Source organism: Silene latifolia, chromosome 3 (genome assembly GCF_048544455.1).
Source record: "Silene latifolia isolate original U9 population chromosome 3, ASM4854445v1, whole genome shotgun sequence".
Lineage (NCBI taxonomy): Eukaryota > Viridiplantae > Streptophyta > Magnoliopsida > Caryophyllales > Caryophyllaceae > Silene > Silene latifolia.
The window spans coordinates 111,481,680-111,496,298 of record NC_133528.1 but is presented as its reverse complement, the minus strand read 5'-3'; positions in this window follow the sequence as shown (position 1 = coordinate 111,496,298).

Below are 14,619 nucleotides of genomic sequence, written 5' to 3'. Positions count from 1 at the left end.
GTCATGTTATTCACATAAATATCGTTTTTTCAATCGTAAACATATTTTCTTTACAAAATTAAAATGTTTAAACGCTTGATTTTTAGTAGTTTGGGTATTTTAAAAACATTTTACTAAGTTTATCGGTACCACCGATGTTTTGAAAAACCTAAGGGTACCACATAGAATTCGAAAAAAAAAAACACAGGGGTACCACGTAAAAAACCCAGATAATATAATTCATATAAGACCTCTAATATTTTTACTTATAAATAAAAATAAATTAATTTTTCTCAAATTAATTTTTTTAGGTTTAACTTCAATGTTTTAAAATAAAATACATAAAATTTTAATTAAAACTAATAAGTGAATTATGCAGTATCAAGGTTTAATTTTATAAATAAATTTCTGACTGATTAAATATCATATTATTTAAAATAAAATTTATTCGAATAATGTAACAATAAATATTAAGTTCTCAAATTATATTATTTCACGATACGTTATGTTCCAAAACAATTAATATTTGTTCAAAATGATGTAAATATAATTTTATGTAATTTTTAGTTTTTTATGTATAACATGTGATATTTATGTATCAAACAAATGAGGTCCAAACGAATCTTATTCAAATGTTTTGATTAAGTCTTGCATAATCTATGTATCAAATATATCTATAAGAAATTTGCAAAATTTTCTATGTATAATGATGTTTAAAAGTTTACATGTACATAAAATAAGTTGAACTTTCTAAAATATTCTTTTTTTGAGGTTTAACTTCAAAGTATTTAAAATATAACATATAAAATATTTAACTAAAAGTAATATTTAGTTAGTCATAATCAATATTTTATACTTGACGTATAAATATTTAATTGAAGACAATAAAGAAAAATCTAGCGTGTTTTCTACTTTTTCATGTAGTTTATAATAATATATTACTTAATAATCATTACTTTTTTTTTATTATTCAAATTCATTCGTGATCACTGTGTACATACATACCCGTACACATACTCGTTATCACACTATTTAAGCCTATCAAAATATCATATGTATTCAATTTCTCGCAATATAATTTTCTTTCATTCCCACACTATAAAATCTTATCTTTTAGTAGTTTTCTTTAAGTTCTATTTTTAATAAATACAGTGACTCTTCCAAATATATTTTTCTTAATAGATTTAATGGTCTAAGTTTTATAACTTTCTCAAAATATTTTTTTTACGTAAATGTAAAATATTGTGAGACACTCACTTTATCATCTTTACATATCAAAATATTTAAATAAATATAATGAAAATTATATTCAATTGAAAGCATTTTTCTCAATGAACGTAATTATTTACATTTTAGAATTTTTATCAAAATATATTTTTAATAAATTTAGAATTAAATTACCGTAATTATATAATTTAATTTTATAATAAAATTATTAAACTATATTTAATATTTTGCTGAGAATTATACAGCATTTATTATGTTCATATTAAATGATTAGCTGTAATTAATGCTTGTCATTAAGGTTGTATGTGACACATGGCGCATCCACAAAGATTTCAACCCGATTATATATATATATATATATATATATATATATATATATATATATATATATATATATATATATATATATATATATATATATATATATAGTGATAAGATCAAGTGAGTCCATGTCTTACATTTGAGTCCATAAGTTCCCTTTAGAGCCATTGGATGAGGAAGATGGAGGGTTGAGATTGGAAGCAAAAAAAAGAAGGATTAATGCCTAATAAAACACTCTCCCTCTCTACTTTACTAATCCACACTAATCAAATATTAATCCACTATATAACCTTTATTTTTCCACCAACTTCTCTCTCATTCACACAATTCACTTCTCTACTCCCTCTCTAAAACCCAAATTAATTCAAAACCCAAATAATACTCTCATCCTAACAAACCCAAATAATTCAAAATCTAAAAAATTAAAAAAATTCCCTCCATTTTCCTCTCCCACCCCCACCGGCCCTACTACCGACCACCACCACCCTCCATCCCCCCACCACCCACCCTCACCTCCTCACGGCCACATCCACCACCCACGCCCCATCTCACACCTCCACCACCCGACGACACACCACCCCCACAACAACAACAACCCCCACCGCACTACCGTCTACCACAAACCAAAAAAAAAAAAAAACTAGATCTAAAAATAAAAACACCCAAATCCGGCCACCACCACCACAACGCATTACACCACAACACCCAAAATCCCGGCACAACTACACCAAAGTCGCCACCACCACAACCCCCACTACTCCCCCCGGCAACCTCCTTTTCACAATTACGACCTCCACCAACCACACCACCTCCTCTTTTTTGTTTCCGGAACTGGTCCCCACCACCACCACCCACACCCACCAACCGACAGCCCCGACACCACCACAAACCCACACGACACCACCATAACACCTCACGACAGCAACCGCAACCAACATCGATTCCTTTTGTCTCCCACAGTAACCCGCAACAATGACAACCACCTACCACTTCCTCTCCCGCCGCCGTTCAGATATGGCGTTTCCCTCCCCTTTTCCGACAAGACTCATGGTGGTGATGTTCGTCTTGGTCAGAGAGAGTAGTTGTGATACTCCGTATTCATTTGTTTTAGTTGTGATACTCCCCTTTTCCGACAATGACAACAACTACCACTTCTTTGTTTTATTTTTTTGAAATAAGAAGGGTTGGTGGGTGGTGTTAAAAGATACTCCGTATTCATTTGTTGATTGAATAAAAGAATGTGTTTCCCTTTGTATTATTTTCAGATCTGCTTGATCTTTTTCTTTTCTTTTTTTTTTTTTTTTTTAAGTATCGTCTATTAAAGTTACGTTTTTCTTTGTTAAAGTTACAATTTTCTCCGTTAAAATTACACTTTTTTCTGTTAAAGCTACATTTTTTCTCTATTATTGAAATTACATTTTTCTTAAAGTTTTAGATCTACTTTTTTTTTTTTTTAATATGGGTGAAAGATAGACAAAAAAATATCTACTAAATTATATACATCTTCTTAGAAGAGTTAGATATACAATTTTTTGTATTAAAGTTATATTTATTAAAGTTACACTTTTATCCATTAGAATTACACTTTTTTCCATTAAAATAACACTTTTATGCATTCAAATTCTATTATTAAAGTTACACTTTTCTCCATTAAAATTACACTTTTTTCTATTAGAATTACATTTTTCTCTGTTAAAAATACATTTTTTTCGTGTTAAAATTACACTTTTTCCGTTAAAATTATACTTTTTTCCGTTAGAATTACACTTTTTTCCGTTAGAATTACACTTTTTTCTGTTAGAATTACACTTCTTTTGCTAAAATTACACTTTTTTCCGTTAGAATTACACTTTTTTCTGCTAGAATTACACTTTTTTTTGTTTAAAATCATACTTTTTTTTGCTAGAATAACTCTTTTTTCTGTTAAAATTACACTTTTTTCTGTTAGAATTACACTTCTTTTGCTAAAATTACACTTTTTTTCGTTAGAATTACACTTTTTTCTGTTAGAATTACACTTTTTTTTGTTTAAAATTATACTTTTTTTTGCTAGAATAACTCTTTTTTCTGCTAGAATTACACTTTTTCTGCTAGAATTATCCTTACTTCTATTGGACTAATGTTACACTCTCAATGAACTTGGTCATATTCTCATTGGACTTATGGACTAATGTTACACTCTCAATGGACTAAAATTACATTCTCAGTTGACTGAAATTATACTTTTCTTGACTAAAATTACACTTTTCTGGACTAAAATTACATTCTCCTGGATTAAAATAACAAATTGATTGGACTGAAATTACACTTACATGGACTAAAATAACACTTTTTGTTGTTAAAATAACACTCGTAAAATGCTAAATTACAATAACTTGTGATAAAATGACAAAAATTCAAAATATTATTCGTTAAAATCACTCGGAAAAGATTGAAGTTAAACTTGTAAAACGCTAAATTCTCGAAAATATTTCTTAAAATTACACTTTTTCCTGTTAGAATTACACTCGTAAAATCCTAAAATGTCGAAAACTTGTCTCGAAAAAAAAAAAAAAAAAAAAAAAAAACAAATAAAAACTTGTCTCGAAAAAAAAAAAACAAAAAAAACCGAAACAGGAAAAATGTTAACAAAATTATCAGAAACTTTGAAGTATAAGACAAAATATGGTGTTAATTGTGTATGATAATGAATTAGTGAATGTATTATTAAAACTAGAGAGAGAAGTGAATTAATTAGTGTTAAGTGTATTTTTTGCTTTCAATCTCAACCTTCCACCATGCATGATCCAAGGGTTGTGGGAGGGACTTATGGACTCAAAAAAAAAAAGGGACTTAGAAGAACTTTGCTCTATACCCATTTTGTTTTTCATCTTCCCTTTTTTATTCGCATTTTGAGGCGTGCGTTCACCCATGGACGGTTCGAAAGGATGATTCATGTCAGCCGACCCCAAATCATTTTGGGATTAAGGCTCTGATGTTGTTGTTGTTGTTGTATATATATATACACTAGGTAGTATCTCGCGCTTCGCACGGCCTGTTTTAAACTTTAATTATTGTAATTGAAGAAAAATAATATAATTCATATATGACCTTTTTTTTTATAAGGTAAGAAAACGTTTGCATTCCTCAATCGACAACGGCGCACAATTCATATATGACCTTTAATATTTTTACTTATAAATCAATTAATTTGTTCAAAATGATGTTAATATAATTAACGTGTGATATTTATGTATCAAACATATAGGGTTCAAAATCAACTTATTCAAATGTTTTGAGTGTGTCTTGCATTAACTATGAATCAAACATATCTATAAGAAATTTGCACCTTTTGTTTTTAAAACAACTATATATAATGATGTTTAAGAGTTTACCTGTAAATAAAATAGGTTGAACTTTCTCAAATATTATTTTTTGCGGTTTAACTTCAAAGTATTTAAAAGATGACATATAAAATATTTAACTAAAAGTAATATTTAGTTAGTCATAATCAATATTTTATACTCCGTATACATATTTAATTGAAGATATTAATGAAAAATGTAAAGTATTTTGTACTTTTTCATGTCGTTTATAATGCTATATTACATAATAATCATTAAGTTTGTGTTATTTATTCAAATGCACTCGCGATCACTGTGTACATACATACTCGTACACATACTCGTTATATCATACTATTTAAACCTATCAAAATCTCATATGTATTCAATTTCTTGCAATTTTTTTTTTCATTTTCACACTAACTCTTCCAATATAATTTTTCTTTTCGTAGTTTTCTCGTTATATCATACTCCCTCCTATTCCCGATAACCTTCCCTATTCATTGGTGGCACGGGAATTAAGGGTGTTTGAATTAAATAAGTTAAAGTGTTGTGGTGGGGTGAGATAATTGGAAAGAGAGAAGGTATTGTTGTGGGGTAAGATGATTAAAATAAGATAAAGTATGTGTATTGTGGGGGTATTGTTGTGAGGTAAAGTGATTAAAATAAGTATAAAACTTTACTAAATAAAGGAAGAGGGAAAGTATTGTGAATAGATGAAAAAGGAAAGAAGGAAGGTTATGTAGAATAGGAGGGAGTACTATTTAAGCTTATTTATTGGTAGTTTTCTTTAAATTATGTTTTTAATAAATACAATAAGTCTTCCAATATATTTTTCTTAATGGATTTAATGGTTTAAGTTTTATAACTTTCTCAAAATGTTATTTTACGTAAATGTAAAACATTGTGAGACACTCAATTTAATCATCTTTACATATCAAAATATTTAAGTAAATATAATGAAAATTATACTCAATTGAAAGCATTTTTCATAATGAACGTGATTATTAACATTTTAGAATTTTTATGAAAATAATTTTTTTGTAAATTTAGAATCAAATCACCGTAATTATTTAATGTTTTGTTGAGATTTATACAGCATTTATTATGTTCATATTAAATGATTAGTTATAATTAATGTTTGTCATTAAGGCTGTATATGACACGTGACGCATCCACAGCGTCCCAACCCAGTTTTATATATATATATATATATATATATATATATATATATATATATATATAGGTCGGGGTCGGTGCGGCCCAAAAAGTTCGTCGCGAACCGAACTGAACTAGCTTCAAACCAGTTTTTTTTTTTTTTTTTTTTTTTTTTTTTTTTTTTTTTTATACACTTTATTTCCTTACTTACTAGATACACTCTTATTCGAGATACATTTTATAACATATGTAGATACACTTTTTTTCCACCCTAAAATTCTAGATGCACATTTACACTTTTTTAACACTAATTTTTTTGGGAGTTTTAAGACTAACTCCGAGATACATTTTATACTATTTGCGGATACATTTTATATTATTAACGGATACACTTTATGGAAATTGCTACAAGTTTTAACACTAACTCTCTGGACACGTTTTATTTTTTTTTTTGGATACTTTTTATATTTTTGCCGGATACACACAGACATTAAAGTTTAGATACACATCTTTTCAAACCCACATACACATGTCATTAAAAGTCGGATACTTCCATATCACACGATATTACTACTAGATACACATGTATCCCGCAGTAATACCATGTGTATCCGGGCCGATATTATGTGTATCTACGTGGTATTTTGCGTATCTACCGCCCCCGCCACCACCACTGCCCTACCACCGCCACAACCACCATCACCGCCGCTACCACCACCACCGTCACCACCATTACCAAACTGATCCCCACTAACACCATACCACTACCCCGACCATGCCACAGACAACACCGGCGACATCACCGCCACCCTACTTATCTTATGCTTTTACCCACATTCTTAAGAAGACGATATTACAGGGTGAAGTTGGGTTTTTTCCTACATAGTCCATTTCCCTCTTCAGAGATCTATCGGACTTTGCCAGTGAGAGTTGAAATCTTGAAAGCATTTCTGAACTCGGATTTAGTAGGCTTCCACATGTTTGATTATGCTCGAAATTTTCTCTCGTGTTGTAGTAGGCTCCTCGGCTTGAATTATGAATCCAAAAGGGGTTATCTTGGGATTGATTATTATGGCCGAACTGTATATGCTTCAGCCTTGGGTTACACATCTATGGTCCAGTATTTAATCAAATTAGACTCTTCCCTGGTGTATCTCACTGATAAAATGGATCGTTCTTCTCTTCACTTGGCGGCTCAATACGGCCGTTTAGATGTATTGAAAACAATTCTGCAGTGTTGTCCAGATTCGATTGAACAGATTGACAAAGATTATCGAAACATCCTTCATATTGCCGCTGACAACGGGATGTGTGTAGTCGTGAGATACCTTCTGAAGTTGCCTGATATTATTGACAAGAAATGTGAGCCATTCATTTAATGTGTTTTTTAGACAGTTGATATTGAGTGAGCAGAGGATAGGGAACTAGGGGAGTGACGGGCCAGACAGTGGATAAGAATGTGAGAGAGTGAAGTCATTAGTATTTGGGCTTTTTTAGTTTTGGGCTGTTAATATGTGTTTTTTAGACAGTTCGTACGGTTCGCACTGAACTTTAGGTTCGCACAGGATCCTATTTCTATATATATATATACGTGTCTTAAGAGCGACCAACTATGTAAAACTAAGCAAAAGTCGAGTTTTGACCACATGTTAGTTGGTCAAGTCGGTTTGTGCGTGGTACAATAATGAAAGTGTTAAATTTTAGTAGTTAAGTTTTTCAAAATGAAAATAAATAAATATTTATTTTATTTTGAAAAACCTAACTAGGCCCTTTTTGGTAATCCGTGGATTCATTTCCGCATAAGCAAATTATAAATGGCAGATTTTATTAGAAGGTTTGACCAACATATTTTAACTAGTTTTTGAACCCATGCACTGCACGGGTGGTAACGTAAAGTATTATTAAAAGTAAACTTACATGCTTTTTAAATTTAGTAAATTACTAATTAAACTTTAGAAAATGGTCTACCTATACACTTTTTATAAGTTTGTGTTGCTTAATTGTGAAGTACTTTGCTTTTTTTTCCTCGATTTTTTAACTTATGAAAAGCAACATCTGAAAAATAAATATAAAATTATTGTAGATTTTATAACCTGTTTATTTATGAAATATACATTTAATTTTACTCATTGTTGTACGTTTTATATCATATTACTCCGCTTGTTAGTTCTTCTCTCAATTATTTACCTTTTCTCTCATCACTGACTTGACAACCTTGAAACCCACCAAGAGACCTTCAATCACAGTGATGACTGCACTGCACTAAACATCTTGAACAACAACGTCCCTCTCAACCCATATCTCAGCAGCCCCCACAACTAACCATCACACTGCAATCCATATCATACGTCCTCCAACTACTCATCCCCCCTCTTGCCTCCACCATCCTCTACGTCCGCCCGGCCCCACCCCATGCGTGACTCCCAACCCTTCTCGTAACCTTATTCAACTCCCTAATCCATCATTACCTACCCATCATGACCCATCTCCTATCACGACCTCCCACCATTAACACCACCCATTCATTCTCTATTTACTAACACGTTATTTACTCATTATCTTTCAATGTCGTAATGTTATGCATTAATTGTTAGATAATTTTTTGAAGTCACTTCAATTTATATAAATTGAAAATAATATGAAGTATTTAAATTAATTTTTTAATAATTTTTTTAATGACTCTATATTATCTATTAATTACTCGTGATCTGATATATTTTATGGAATTGGTTGAGAAGAATCACAATAATCATTTATGCATTAATGGTCATTCATTAATAAACGCAATTGCTAAATCCTACACACCATTTTACTACATCATATACATTTTGTCACTTTTTTCCCCTCATACCCTTTCTCTTAAAACACACAAAAAAAAAAACTATATCCCCTCAATAGCCCTATACCCAATGACCCAAACCCCTCATGTCGGCGCCGCCACCTAGCAACAATCACCGCCTCTGGTCTCACCGGTTGATGCATCGAAGTCGGAGATTTCGCCGGTGTCCTTGTGTGCTATCATCTCCTCATTCCCGAATATAGCACCCCACCATAAAAATCGAAACCCCACCATTTATGGCTCCAAACTGTCGCCGTCACATCAAAATTGAGACTAATAGTGACAGATCTTCATAAAACGACGTCATGGGTCACTATTGGAGGGAGTTAGTGTGATCGGAAGAGTGCCGGCGTGAGGGTTGTCGTCGTCGGAGATATAGTTGCACGAGTCCCCTATAATATAATCGATTTGTGTGACGTAGATTGCATCAACAAAAGACGTTCTTTTCAATACTGGTAAAATTTCACACCGGAGAAATTAATGGTCAAATTGGATGCGTCGTTTGTGCTCGCCGGAGGCCTCCCTGACATCGTGAATTAAGCAGTAGAACTGTAGAAGACGTTCGTCTTTTCTCTCTCTATTAAGGGTTGTTTGTGGGTATGGAATGAGAGGGGCAAAGTCGAAAAAAGTGTAAATTTTGTGTAGGATTTAGTAAAAGTGTGTAGGATTTAGCAATTCCCTTAATAAAATACAATAATTTGTCTAATCTATATATATTTCGTTATATCGTTCTATTCCTAAGGCACATGTTAGAAAAACCCTTATTTCTATACGTGTGGACGTATACAAATTAAAATTAATACGTCAAATACAAATATATGCCAAAAATGGAAATAGATAATTATTGACCGATAAACCCAAAAAAGAAAATAGATAACTATTGACCAGAACGATGAGAGTATATTGAAAGGATTTAAAAGATTGAATAAATTAAAATATTATCCCTTGGTATTATAAAGAATGAGACCAATGTCACTTTGAGAGAGGAAGTGGTAGTCACTTAAGGCAATATCCGTAGTTTAATTATTTACCATAATAAATTTATAAAGAGGACAGATAATTTCGAATAAATTTTAGAGAAAATAGGACAATAAAAGTAAAATAGGGGAAGTATCACTCTTGTATTACATATTATATTTACAACCATGTTGTATATTTATGAGCGTGAATAATCTACACGTTTATAATTAGGTCTTGTATCATGCTTACACCTGTGTCGTATATCATGTTAATAACTTCGTAAAGAAACGAATTATACCATGTGCAAAGTTTTAAAAATGTTTTTAATAAAATAATTGTTGCAAATACAGATAGAAAAAGGAGGCTAAACTTATTAAGATTATGGTAGTTGGTACTTGATCTGTTCCTGGTTTTTTTTATTCCATTTTGGAGGGTCTCAGTCAATTGTTTGTGTTTATATTTTAGATTAATCTTTGATGGTTAAAACAAAAAAAAAAATGAATCTTCCCCACTTAATTTAGTCTACTTGTCATTTAATAATTGACTCCTTTTTTTCTTTGTCTTTCTGCCAAAACAAAAGGCAAACAAATCAATTGTATCTTTTTATTTTAGATTTGCCTTTAATAGGCAATTGAATTCTCCCCATTTTGTACTTGTCATCTAATAATGACCCTTCTTCTTTCCTTGTCTTTCTCTAAAATAAAAGGCAAATAAATTGACCAAAATAGAGGGAGTATCCGAGTATACTCCATTTTATTATCCTACTTCTATTTTGAAATGATTTTAGGGAAAAAAATTCATAATAATTTTATTAATATAATCGAATTACCAACACTACACCATTACATGCACATTCAAAAGTTATAATATAATACGTTGGATATCCGAATACTTACTCTAATCGAAATATGAGACATGAATATAGTTAACAATAAACATTTCCATTTATTTAGAGAGATTTTATGGAGAATGATATGCAATATCGATTTTTGTTATATACGGAGTATCATCTTTCCCTGCAATAATATTATGCGATGGAACTTGGAAGATACAACTTTAAAATACACAAAACATAGAGTAATATATACATAGCTATATCATATATACAACTAATTACTCCATATAAGGATTAAAGATGGCAAAATATGAAGATTGTGAAAATAGTAGGAAGCACAATAAGTATGTTTAAAATTGATGAGAGACAAAAATAAAATAAAATTATAAGGATATGAGAGACTAAAAATTACGTCCAATTAGTGACAAAATAGTAAAAAGCTTCCTTTTTTAATGTCGTGAATTTAACTTGTTGATAATATTTATGTTATGGAATTTTTGGTATTTAGGGCAATTAATTATTAGGCCAATATTCTTGTCAATAATGACAGGCGAGATTCTTGCCATTAATGATTAAATTTATTACTTTAGACATAATTTATGTAGTATTTTAAAGGCAATCAAATTAATTGTTATATAGTGCATAATTTTTGGTATTTAGGGCAATTAATTATTAGGCGAATATTTTTTGTGTGATAATCAATTTGATTTGGGCAAAATTTTTGGCGAAATAAAATTGGCATATTTGTGATATTTTAAAAATATTAAAAAGATTAAACTTTCAACCATTAAAATGGTTAACAAATATAATCTTGAGCAAATATCTCCTTAAAAGATTATACCGAAAATTATACTTTCAACCAGTTAAAATAGGTAACAAATATAATCTTGAGCAAATATCTCCTTAAAAGATTATACCGAAAATATGTTTAAAAATATGTTAAAAAATCAACAACTTCCAGTTTTTAGCAATGTTTACGTGATTGCCTTTCTTTCCTTTTTTTATTTTTTTTTTAATAAAGTGGAGAGTGACACATGGCATCTGAAGGGGCTATGACACGTGGCAATCAAAGGGGGTGACGGTTATTGCTTTAATATAATATATGATTAGCAGAATTAGTTTGAGGGGGGTGTTTGGTAAATGGCGGATTGAGAAATTTTCAGCATATTCAAGGCTTTTAGCATGCTTGACTCACCGATCTACTATTTTGAGTGTTTGGTAAATGGCATATTGAAAGAGTAGATTGGAGCTCAATCTACTGTTTTCCAATATGTTGTTCTACCCAGCATATTCACATTAATAGATTGTGAAATATGAATCCGTCAACAATCTACACATAGATACAACAATCTATTAACCAAAATCTGCTAATTACCAAACACTTCTGCTAAATCTGCTAATTGAAATATACTAGTCAAACCTGTTAATCCAATCTGTCATTTATAATCTGCTTGATCAATCTGCTTCTGCTAATATCAATCTGCTGATTACCAAACAGGGCCTGAGTGTTTGGTAATTAACATATTAAGATTAGTAGATTGTTAGTTTCCTTTGTAAAATGGTGTAAAATTTCTATTTTACAATATGTTAACCAACATGTTGGGGTAAGCAGCATATTGGGGGTGTAAGCAGCATATTGGGGGTGTTTGGTAAACGGTATATTTGCCGATTTTTAGCATATTCAAGAGTTTTAGCATGTTTAACTAATCAATATGCTAATTTTAGTATTTGGTAAACCGCATATTGAAACAACACATTTGGGGTCAATATGCTGCTTACCTCAGCATATTGGTTGACATATTGTAAAATAGGAAAATTTGCTTCATTTTATAAAGAAAACTAACAATCTATAATCGTAATATGTCAATTACCAAACACTCAAATTAATTCTGCTAATTATAATATGCTAGTCAAACCGTCAGGTGAAATCTGTCATTTATAATCTGCTTTCGCAATCTGCTTATGCTGAAACTAATCCGATATTTACCAAACATGGCCAATATAAAACAACATATTGACCCTAAATACGTTGTTCAATATGTTGTTTATCAAATACTATAATTAGTATATTGTTTGGTCAAACATAGGGCTGAGAATCGGTCCAAGACCGGACTGAAGACCGAAAATTAAAATTTAGTAAACCGAAGATCGGACCTAAAAATTCCGGTCTTGAACCGGATCAAACCCGAAATATTTGGTCCGGTCCGGTCTTGGACCGAAATGGACCTAAAATTAGTTTTTTCACTATTTCGTATACGATAATTACATTTTAATTCCACTAAATAAAATGCATTTAAATAATTAGATGACTCTTTTTATGAAAATCATTGACAATACTAATTTATAATGTCTTTTGAAGATAAAATATTAATTTGATTCATAATATTTTAATGTTGTGTCATTAAAAACATGAAATTTGGTCCATTCGATCCAGACCTAAACTAACCGGTCTTGGACCGGACCAAACCGAAGACCAAACCATGAAAAAATGAGGACCACGGACCGGACCAAAATAATTCGGTCCGGGTTTGGTCCAGACCAAATAGTCCGGTCTGGTCCATTTTTCCGGTGCGGACCTAAATTTGCTCACCCACTGAAACATGTTAAGCTCTTGAATATGCTAATAATATTCATAAAATTATATTGTTTCTAAGACTTTTTTCTGGGGAAAATACAAACAATAATTTTTTTTCCCCAACATGTTTAATATATTTAAGAACAAAAATATTATGATAATTAAAAAACAAAGTAGCATACCTAAAATAAAAATAATATAAAAGTTTTAACTAATTAATACATGAAATAAAGTAAATAAAGTTGAAAATTAATACATAAGTAAATAGTACGAAATTTTATCAATAAAATAAACATACAACATAATTTGATTCCTCGTCCCGGAATTCAACTAAACACAAGGTATGAGGAATGGAGTTCCAAACCCATACCACCCTGGTTTGATTCATGATTCCATACCGATACATTTATGCGAACCAAACGACCCCTAAATACACTAAAAACCGACCAATATGTTATTTACCAAACACCTCCTTAATCCATTCTTATTTTGTTTTATTTAAATTATTTTTAGATGTTCTACCTTTTACATAGTATATTCTTTCATTCAAAACTTCAATATTTTCAAAATATTTCCTTTAATTAAATATCCTACCAAAAACCACCAATCAGATGTATATAATTTTACTTACTGCATTCTTTTAGTAAAACATTAATCACGAATTATCTTTCACTTGTACAAAAAATTAATTCTACACAAACAAAGGTACTATATAATCAGCATAGTCAAAACATGGCAAAAACTGGATTTTTATAGAAATTTTGAGGAACAAGTATAAAAAAGACAAATTATTATTTTGTTGGATTTTGGTAGAAAATTTGAAGGCCATGTATATAAAAGATTTATGAATTTTTGAAAAATGAAGTATATAAGAGGTATGAGTTGTGAATTAACTCTAAGTGATATTCCGTAAAAAAATAAGTATTATTTTGGTGGATTTAGTATTTATATGATGCTAATTGTAAAATTATAAATGAAATAAAAGTTAGATCTCACAAATTCAACATTGGATTTATAAAAAAAGAATTGATGTTTAAGCTTAGAAACTTTGCTTAATACTGAAATATCATAAAATTTAATTACTTCTCAATTCTAGTATATATAAAAATTTAACTTAAACTTCAAAGTAATACTTGAATGTTCTAGGCATGTAAATTCTATCTGGACGATAAAACATATTATGGCTAAAATCATAAAATTAATATTACACTTAAAACATAAATGCCTTTTAACTTTTCGGTAACTCAAACTTGTAAACTAAATGAATATGAATGTAAATTTCATTCATGCATCACTAACATTAATCCCATTTAATGTGCCTTGTGGAGTTAGAGTTATCGTGCAGTTGAAGGAAAATTGCATAATATCGGGTACACTTATACTTATTTGATCCATAAGTAGT